Source organism: Mesocricetus auratus, unplaced genomic scaffold (assembly GCF_017639785.1).
Source record: "Mesocricetus auratus isolate SY011 unplaced genomic scaffold, BCM_Maur_2.0 Super-Scaffold_4256, whole genome shotgun sequence".
In the NCBI taxonomy this organism is placed as follows: Eukaryota; Metazoa; Chordata; class Mammalia; order Rodentia; family Cricetidae; genus Mesocricetus; species Mesocricetus auratus.
The window spans coordinates 105600451-105611700 of NW_024429182.1; positions in this window are offsets into that span (position 1 = coordinate 105600451).

Genomic DNA, 11250 nt, shown 5'->3' on the forward strand with positions numbered 1-11250 from the left:
TTTTTTTTTTTGGTTTTACGAGACAGGGTTTCTCTGTATTGTTTTGGAGGCTGTCGGTCCAGCCTGGCCTCGAACTCACAGAGATCCGCCTGCCTCTGCCTCCCGAGTGCTGGGATTAAAGGCGTGCACCACCACCACCCGGCACCCACTTAAACCTTTAATGGTGTGCAGGCAACAAGTTTGTGAATCCCACAGTCAAAAAGTCCTGGGTTCCAAGTGTCTTCAGCATCAAACTGTAGATAAATTACTAGGACTCATTTTTCTTATGTGTGATGTTTAAATTTTTTATTTGTTTATTTCTTGGGGCAGGATCTTGCTATATAGCTGGTTGGCATGACCCTACCGTATCTGTGCTAAGATTATAAGTATGTTCCACCTTGCCTGACTGAAATAGAGTTTTTATCAGTCCTTTATATGATTGTGAGTATTAAAGAAAAATGAGTGGAAAGTACTTACTATAGCATCTGACATAGAAAACAGTCTTTATTTAATGAAAAGTCATACTTGGCAAAGGAATCTCGAGCTTTACAAAGTAAATCATCATTCTTTTACTCAACAAACATCCAAGGAGGATTTAGTGTTTTCGGTAGAAGAATGAAGAAAATAACCTCTACTGATCACCTAAAATAAACTACATACTTTTTGACAGTTTGTTATCTCATTTAGTGTTTACAACAGCCCTAGGAAGTGTTTTTCCACTTTGTAGGTGACATGGTAGCTTAAGAGGTTTAGTAACACAGCTAGGATCAGAGTCTGCACTAGAGAGCCTATGAATTAAGTAGGCTTCGGCTCCATCAGAGCATGTTACTTAGCAGGCAAGGCGGACTCAGCCAAGTAGCTGCCTTCAGAGTTACTGTTGTATATACTGTGCTCTTAGGAGAGCAGAGCAGAAAAAGTGAACCCTGGAAGTCAAGTGATAGGGGTCTCAGCACAGGAATCAGTGTTCACAATAGGACTGTAGGTGGACTACTATGTGGTTTTAAAAAATACATTTGGCTGGGTGTTGGTAGCCCATGCCTTTAATCCCAGCACTCAGGAGGCAAAGGTAGTTGGATTTCTGTGAGTTCGAGGCCAGCCTGGTCTACAGAGCGAGTTCCAGGACAACCTCCAAAACAATACAGAGAAACCCTGTCTCGAAAAGCCAAAAAATAAAAATAAATTGTTGTGGGTTTTGTTGGTGGTGGTGGTTTGATTTTTTTGTTTTGTTTTTTGGTTGGGAGTGTTCCATTGCACATATGTGGAGGTTGGAAGACAACTTAGAGGAATGAGTTCTGTTCTTCCACTGTGTGGGGCACTGTAATCAAACTCCGATTGTCAAGCTTGGGGAAAGTACCTTCGCCTGCAGAACCATCTCACTGGTCTGCCCTCAGGGGAATTTGCCTGGGAGAAGAAGACAGGAAGTTCTTCCCTGTTTTCCCTGTCACTGTGAAAGGAAAAGATCAGAGGAAGGCCTTCCTAGGATTTCTCACAACCTCATTTTAGATCCCGCATTTTGATAATCGTAGCAAATTTTGTTATCCCAGGTCAAGAAACTGTCTCCAAGGAGATCAGTTTATGGTGGAAGTAATACATACATCATGAGTCTGCATCAGAATCACCTGTACTTCCTTGGACTTAACTAACCCTGGAGGCAGGCAGATCCCTGTGAGTTCGAGACCAACGTGGTCTACAAGAGCTAGTTCCAGGACAGCCTCTAAAGTCACAGAGAAGCCCTGTCTCAGAAAAACAAACAAAAAAGCTAGTTCTAAAAGCTACACAGAGAAACCCTGTCTTGAAAAACAAAATAGAACAAAAAAAAAAAAAAAAAGAAAGAAAGAAAGAAAGAAAGAAAGAGAAAAAAAAAACTAACCCTGATATCAGTATAGTGACTGACTCTTATTGCTTGGTTACCAGGTACTGAGGCCTACAGTGTTCACAGACTAGAATGCTCAGGTGAAAGATAGAAAGTCTTTAAGTAAATAACCTCAAATTAATTTAAATATACACCCACAAAGTGTGTAAGGTACATACATTTCAAGTTATAGATACTATTGTAGGTACTATGGTATGCAGTCAAAAGGTTTAAATGGATTGAATAAAATTGAAATCATTGTATTTCAGGGAAAATATATACTTATACTGGGCAAAGGCGATAGCTCAGTTGGTAAAGTGATTTCTATGCAAGCATGAGAACTGGAGTTTCAGTTACCAGAAACCATGTTAAAAAGTCTAATACATTTGTAGGGAGCAGAGGAAGTCCTGACATAGGCACCACCAAGTTAAGGGTCCCATAGCCTCAGGCTCATAGGGAAATAGCAAAGGCTTCCTCAGTTCAATGTGTGGATGTTTTAGTGTGCGCAGAAAATGTCCACCATGACTTTCTTGTCTCCATTTCCACTTTCGGATATTTACAGCCTAAACACCACTTCCCCATAAAGACTGCCCCTACTGAAATTAGCTAAACCTGTTCCCTGATCTAGCTATACGGCACAACCCTGACTCCCTGGTCAGCTGTATGCAGCAGCCCTTCCTGTCTGCTCAACTCCATACAATAAAGTTTCTCCATCCCAGAGCCCAGTCAACCTGATCCCAGCTTTCTGTCCACCTGTCTGTCTCTTCATTTCTTCCCCCACCCTGGGCAGGTCCAATCCCTGGGAGCTGTGCATAGATGTGGCACACAGGGCTGGGGAAACAGAGATAGCGCGCCAGCTTTGTCTATTTGGTGAGCCCCAGGCCACTGAAAGATGCCCCTGTAAAAAGGTGAATTGTAAGCAGTCAGCCACTAGCTCTCACCTCAAGCTCAGGCTGAAAGGGCTGCTCCATGCATGAGCTCTTCACCAAGTCTCAAACTGCTGCCTCTCAGCGTGGCCAAAGAATCCTGAGACTTCAACGTCTACCTACCCTCCTTGATACTGAGCTTTCCTATCTTCAGTGTGGCTGGAGAATGAATGCCTCCTACTGAATGCCTAATACTAACTTATATACCTCTCATGAGGTATGTATATAGTCCTGGGATTAAAGGTGTGAGCTATAATTTTCTTTTAGACTGATTTAATCTTGTATAAATCTGGGTGACCTTGAACTCACAGAGATCCATCAACCTCTTAATTCTGAGACCTAGGGCTAAAGTATGTACCATCACCATCCCTAGCTCCTGGCTACTAGGATTAAAGGTGTGCACCTGGCTTCTATAGCTTGTGGCTGACTTTGCTTTCTGAATCCTCAGGCAAGGTTTAATAAATCATAAATAATATATCACTACAGTGAATGGTACCCACACTTGCGCCCAAAAGCACTCTACAAGAGGAGGCTCAGTGTGAGTTCAAAGTCAGCCTTGGATACCCAGTACCAGATCAAACAGGACTACATAGCAACTCTCAAAAATGACAAATAGGCCGGGCGTTGGTGGTGCACGCCTTTAATCCCAGCACTCGGGAGGCAGAGGCAGGAGGATCTCTGTGAGATCGAGGCCAGCCTGGTCTACAGAGTGAGTCCCAGGACAGCCTCCAAAACAATACAGAGAAACCCTGTCTCGAAAAACCAAAAAAAAAAAAAAATGACAAATAGAGGGCTGGAGAGATGGCTCAGGGTTTAAGAACACTGGCTGCTCTTTTCCAAAGAACCTGAGTTCAATTCCCGTCATCCACATGGTGGCTCACAACCATCTGTAATGAGATCTAGTGCCCTCTTCTGGCATGAAGACACAATGGAGGCAGAATGTTGTATTCATAATAAATATCTTCTAAAAAAAAAAAGGAAGAAAAAATAGGCCAGACAGTGATGGCACACACCTTTAACCCCAGAACAAGGGAGGCAGAAGCAGGTAGATTTCTGTGAGTTCAAGCCAGCCTGGTCTACAGAGCAAGTTCCAGGATAGTCAAGGCTACATAGAGAAACCCTGTCTCAAAAAAGAAACAAAAACAAAAACAAAAACAAAACAAAACAAAAAAAACGGAGAGATGCCTCAGTGGCTAAGAGTGCTTGTTGCTCTCCTAAAGGACCCACATTGGGTTCCTAGCTCCCATGTTGGAAGTCACAACTGTAACGCTAGCTCCAGGAAATCTGATATCTTGGTCTGGCCTCTGTGGGCAGACACTGAGAGACACATGCACATTAAAAATAAAAAAAGAATAAATTCTCAGTTCTGCTATTTTTTTTGTTCTACATACCATTCTCAATTTATACAGTTCTTTTGAGGGAAGCAATCATTTAGAAACGGTTGTTAATTTTATGAGATTTAAGTTGGTAAAAGCTAGGTTTTTTTTTAAGTCTAAATCTCTTACTAGATTGGGATATATCACTAAATCTAAAGATGAAAAATCCATTTATAATTTTTTGACAGGGTTTCTCTGTGTAGCCTTAACTGTCCTGGAACTCACTCTGTAGACCAGGCTGGCTTTGAACTCACAGATATCCACCTGCCTCTGCCTCCCTAGTGCTGGGATTACAGGCACCACCCAACTGCCACTTATAATTTGTTAATCTCTCTGTGTCTCTCAGTGTGTGTGTGTGTGTGTGTGTGTGTGTGTGTGTGTGTGTGTGTGTGTGTGTAGGTCAGGGGACAGCTTTGCTGAATCCATTCTTTCTGCCATATGGAAAGAACTCACACTCAGACCACTGAGCTTCTAAACATGTGCCATTGTCAGACGAGCCATCTCACTGGTCCAAAACCTCCATTTATATTGAGCATCAAATACAAGGATTGAGTGAGGATTCCAGTGATATGGTCAAGTAGGTCTGTAATCCCAATTATTTGGGAGGCTAGAAAGTTCCAGGCTACCTCTCAGTGGTAGCATATGCCTTTAATCCCAGCACTCAGCAGGCAGATCTCTGTGAGTTCCAGGCCAACCTGGTTTACTAAGTGAGTCCCAGGACAGACTCCAAAGCTACAGAGAAACCTTGTCTCTAAAAAGAAAAAGAAGGGCTGGGCGTTGGTGGCACACGCCTTTAATCCCAGCACTTGGGAGGCAGAGGCAGGTGGATCTCTGTGAGTTTGAGGCCAGCCTGGTCTACAGAGTGAGTTCCAGGACAGCCTCCAAAACAATACAGAGAAACCCTGTCTCAAAAACAAAACAAAACAAAACAAAAAACAAAAAACAAAAAACAAAAAAAAAAGCCGGGCGTTGGTGGCGCACGCCTTTAATCCCAGCACTCGGGAGGCAGAGGCAGGCGGATCTCTGTGAGTTCGAGGCCAGCCTGGTCTACAGAGAGAGTTCCAGGACAGCCTCCAAAACAATACAGAGAAACCCTGTCTCAAAAAAAAAAAAGAGAGAGAGAGAGAGAGAAAGGAAGAAAGTCTGGGAAACTTTGCAAGACCATCTTTAAAAAATTCTTTTTAAACACACTGATAATGTATCTTTAGAGCTTGCTTGGTATGCATAAGATTCTAGATTTAACTACCCAGCACTGTGAAAGAGCAGAAAAGCAAAACTGCTGGAGAGGATGCAACCTCATTCCAAGTGAACAGAAGCTTATCTGTTGTTACTTAAATAACAGACATAAGTGGAGGTTACAATTGTTGCCATACCTCAGTGGCTTATCTTGTTCCACTCCAGGTAGAGATCAGTGGTTTAAGCCTCAGGATGTGCAACTATATTATAGCAGGAGTAACACGTTTAGCAGTGACTGGTACAAATCCTTTTATTGGTGGTAAATGATTAGGGTATAGTATGATTTATTAAGAAAAAAAGTGACTGTCCTTATAAAAACAAAACCTGTATTTGTTAGGCACTTCAAAAACATACCCTTAGAATTAATGCCCATTCAAAAACATACCCTTAGAATTAATGCCCATTCTATTTACTAGTCATGCAACTTTGGGAAAGTAACCTCTTGGAACATGTTTTTTGTTTGTTTGTTTTTTAATTATTTATTCTATATGCACTAGTGTGAAGGTATCAGACCCACTGGAACTGGAGTTACAAACAGTTGTGAGCTGCCATGTGGTTGCTGGGAATTGAACCTGGGTCCTCTGGAAGAACAGTCAGTGCTCTTAACCACTCAGCAATCTCTCAGCACCTGAACATGTTTTTTGTATCTGAAATGAAAACAACTAGTATTATAACTAGCTCAGGGAGGAGTGTAACATGATAAAAATTGAACCCTTGCTTCAAGAGCAAAGATGTTGAGCTCTTTAAAGCATCCGTTTAATCTTCAATATCCAGCAGGAGCATACCACCCTCCCACACCCAGTTCTCAGGTGCTGCTCCTACCTCCTGCCTACCCTATCTCATCAGAAGTAGCTGCTCACTGAAGTCTATCTTTTATAGATGAACTGTACACTAATTAGCTGGGAACACACAAACTCTCCCTTCCCGAGCATGCCCTCATCTCAAGTTATAGAAGGTCACACCTGGAAGGGTACTCGCTAGAAACCCTGACCACAACTAAAGCCAAACAAGTCACTTTAATGAGCACAGAAACTTTGATAACTTATTTATGCCTTCTTTAGATCCAGAAGAGAGCACCTTTCTCCACCTTCTGTGAATTAGATAAGAAATACAGCTCACAGCCCAGAAGCAGCCATCTGGAACATGCATAGCTTCCCTTGGAAAGTCATAAAAGATTCTGCCTGGAGGCAAGGATGGTTGTTGGAAGGAGAGAGCCCATCCTCCAGGCCATGCAGCCTTGTTGCTAACAAAGCCCTCTGCACTCTGCCTCTCCTTGTTGATGAGACTGGTGGCAGCCAACCAAACCTTCTGTGGTTATAATACTAGTGGGTAGAGGCTGAGTAGTTAGTCAAAACATTTTCCCTTTCCTCCCACCCACACTGAAGGGCTGCTTACCTGGCTTCTCTGGCAGGTAGGCCAGCCACATTGCTGATTCTCTTCCTTAGTGTAGAAACAGAAGTAATCCACAACTAACCCATGCATGAACCATTCTCTGTTCTGTTCTCCATGCTCACATTTCCTTCTGTCACGGGACTCAGCACAGCCCTTGGCTGTATGCCCTCTCTGCTGCTAACCTCCAACCCAGTCAGGACTGTGGTGTGACTTTTTTTTTTTCAGAGACTTAACTCACTGTGTGACCCACCTTGACCTAGACTCAAAGGTTCCTGTCTCCAACTACAGGCATGCATAGCTCACAGATAGTAACTCTGTGTGAAGTCAGCCAGGTGGGGCAGTGGTTTGTTATATCAGGTAGCTGAGAACTTTCTAAGCAGAAAAAAAGCATCTGGAGACAGGTTCTTTCTATCCAGATTTCTATTTGATCCTTAGCACAGCCTCACTAGGAAAGAATGTATATCATCACCATCACAGACTTGAGGAAGCTAGGTTCTTTAAAGCTAATGGCAGATAAATACCTACTCATCTATGGAGTAGGACCCAGAGATAGGCTTTTTATGTTTTTAATAGCAACATCAGTGCATTCTCCCCTATAAAAACATGTTTTAGACAGCTGGAGAGAGCCAGCTCAGCAGGTAAGAGTGCCTACTGCTTTGCAGAGGACCTGAGTTCAGGTCTCAGCACCCACATCAGACAGCTCACAACTGCCTGTGACTCCAACTGCATGGCATCCAGAGGCACTGGCACTCACGTACACAAACTCACGAACACATTGTTTTAAATATCATTTGGGGGTTTGGGTGGCAAGGGGGTTGGTGGTGTGTGCCTTTAATTTCAGGAGGCAGAGGCAGGCAGAGATTTCTGAGATAAAGGTCATCCTGGTCTACAGAGTGAGTTCCAGGGCAGCCAGAGATGCACAGAGAAACCCTGTCTCCCCACAATAAATTTAACTGTGTCTTCTGAAACCAGCCCTGTTCTACTGTAACCATCAGGCCAAGTACAATATCTTGTAAACTTATGAGCATGGGAGAGCTGTGCAAACCTGCTCTTCCCAAATAATTGAGTTTCTTTACAGATTGCATTTTCACATCTTAAGAAAAGAAAGGACAGCAAAAATGGATTTTACAATATTCATGGAAGTTTTTTTTGTCCCGCCCAGTCCCACAGCCATTTAGTCCCAAATAAGCACACAGAGACCTATATTAATTGTAAACTGTTTGGCGATGGCTCAGGCTTCTTTTTTTTTTTTTTTTTTTTTGAGACAGGGTTTCTCTGTATTGTTTTGGAGGTTGTCCTGGAACTAGCTCTGTAGACCAGGCTGGCCTCGAACTCACAGAGATCCGCCTGCCTCTGCCTCCCGAGTGCTGGGATTAAAGGCGTGCGCCACCAACGCCCGGCCGGCTCAGGCTTCTTATTGACTAGCTAGCTCTCTCTTAATTATTAACCATTTCTATTAATCTGTGTATCTCCCAAGCCTCTTTCTTCCTCGGCAGCTACATGGTGTCTCCCTGACTCCTCCTCCTACCTTTCTCTATCCCTGTTTGGATTTCCTGCCTACCTAAATTCTGCCTGTCCATTGGCCAAAACAGCTTTATTCATCAACCAATAAGAGAAGCATATATTCACAGCATGCAGAAGGACACCCTCCATCAGAATTTGTCTCACAAATTGGTAGCTATTTCCGAAAAACAAAACCTCTCCTCCTTTACCTGTAGAACTGAAATAATGCACTTTCTCTCATTTTGGAAGATTAAATGAATAAAACACAGAACGGTTTCAGCACTGTATCTAGTATGCATTCAATAAATGCTAAGCATTGCCATTGATAGATTACATCACTAAAATATAACCCTGCCTTCAGGCAATACAAGCAAAGTGTCTCCACGTGTGGGTAGGAAATCATGCCCCCCCTTTTCTGGGGCTTTTGTGTTATTCTTTAAATGATATCCTATCCCTGCAGAACTTTTGAGAGCAGAAAGATGCACCCCACCCCCTCCAGTGGTTCATAGCATATGGCTCACAAGAAGAGCCACATTGTGTACGGTATATCCTTTTCTTATATTATCATTAAATGTTTTTATTTTATTTCATATGCGTGGTTGGTTTGCCTGCATACATGTATGTATGTGTGCCATGTGTGCCTGATGTCCGAGGTGGTCAGAAGAGGGTGATAGATTCCTGGAGCTGGAGTTACAGACAGTATTAAGCTACCACATGGGTGCTGGGAATCAAACCCAGGTTAAAAGAGCAGTCAGTACTGATCATGCCATATTTCATATCATATTTCTCATGCACAGCTATTATGAGATTCATTATGGTTCTTCTGGCCCTTCCTGGTTCTCCCTCCCAGGAAAGTGCCGTGGCCTTCCATCTCTACTACTTCACTCCAAGTTACATCTTGCTCCTTTATGGCTTCTCTCCCCACCCCCTTTAAATCGGGTCTTACTCTAATATAAAATTTGTTTTTCTCCAAGATATATATATATATATATGCAGCCCTGGGTTTCCTGGAACTTTCTCTTTAGACCAGGCTAGGCTGGGTTCAAACTCAGAGATCCACCTGCCTCTGCCTCCTGAGTGCTGGAATTAAAGGTGTGTCTCACCACTGTCTGGCTACTTACTATTTGCTTTCACATATAGAGTAATGGTAATATTAATAATAATAACAGACAAAATGGAGAAACACATAGTTTACCCAAAAGCCACCTTCCCTTTCCTCTTCCCATACAGGTATAATTATTTCAAGCATTACGTACTTGGTCTCAAATGTCAGTCACTATTTTTTTTTTCATTTTACATGCCAATGCCAGTTCCCCCTCCCTCCACTCCTCCCACTCCTCCCACTCCTCACCTCCCTCCCATCCACTCTTCAGAGGGGGTAAGGCCTCACTTAAGGAGCCAGCAAAGTCCAAGGCCAATCATTTTTAATGCTCCACAACCAGCATTTCAAGCCACTTATCACTAGTTCATCAAAGGGAGCCTATTTGATGCAGGTGGACTATGCTCTATGTGCTCTTTTCCCTCAGCATATGGCCAATGTCTCAAGGGGAAAAGATCTTTTGTTTTTGTTTTTTTTTGGGGGGGGGCTTGTTGTTGTTTTGTTTTTTCTCCTTTTCTTTTTGTTTTTCCAGACAGGGTTTCTCTGTATTGTTTTGGAGCCTGTCCTGGAACTCACTCTGTAGATCAGGCTGGCCTCGAACTCACAGAGATCCGCCTGCCTCTGCCTCCCAAGTGCTGGAATTAAAGGTGTGTGCCACCAACGCCAGGCTTGGGAAAAGATCTTGTAAGGAATATTGGATATTATTCTTGGATCTTAATACATCAAGACAATGTTGGTTGTCCTCTTGCTGGCAGGAGTGACTCTGGGTACTGGTCTTCCAGAGTACCCAAACTTAGTTCCCAAGACCCACATCAGGCAACTAGCTCACAATTGCCAATAACTCCAGCCTCCAAAGCCACAGAGAAACCCTGTCTTGATAAAAAACAAAAACCAACAACAACAAAGAAAACAAACAAACAAAAAAAGAATGGAAACGAGGAACTTCCACACTAAATTTTATACTTCCACCATCAACTATGTCTGTCTCTTGATATACATGTATATGCATTTTTTTGGGGAGGTGGGGTTCGAGACAGGGTTTCTCTGTGGCTTTGGAGGCTGTCCTGGAACTAGCTCTTGTAGACCAGGCTGGTCTCAAAATCACAGAGATCCACCTGCCTCTGCCTCCCGAGTGTGCCACCACTGCCAGGCTGTATATGCATTTTTAGTTTTTCTTTTCTTTTTCTTACTTTATTTTATTTTTCCTTAAAGATAGTGCCTTATGTGGCCCAGGCTGGCCTCCAACTTACTGTATAACTTGGAGATGACCTTGAACTTGTGATCCTCCTGACACCACGTCCTGAGTGCTAGGATTATGGGCACATACTACTACACCCAGTTTATGCAGTGTCTCTACTGGTTGTACTAATTTACGTTCCCATCCAAGGTGTGATATAGCTATTACTCCACATCTTCACCAGGCTGGTAGTCTCTCTCCATCCTTCTTCCTGAATGTTTTTGTTTTGAGCAGGGTCATACTATATATCCCAAGCTGACTTCAACACTGACTTCTCTGTCCCCACCTGAGCAACATGTACAAAACAGAACACTTGAGAACATTTTTCCAGAGAAGCCAAGGGCTATATACATGACCTTTGAAGGGGCCATGAACCTTGTTGCCCAATGCTTTTGAGGGAATGCTAGCCCACTGCCATTCTTTCTCTCCTCTCTCTCCCTCCCTCCCTCCCTCCCTCCCTTCCTTCCTTTCTTTTTTAAAACAGGTTCTCATTGTGTAGCCTTGGCTGGCCTACAGCTTGTTATGTAGACCATACTTACCTTGAACTCACAGAAATCCACCTGACTCTGCCTACCGAGTGCTGGGTTGGGTTAAAGGTGTGTGCCACCATGCCTGGCCAGCTCAAAGTACTTTTAAAAGTCTAAAACGTC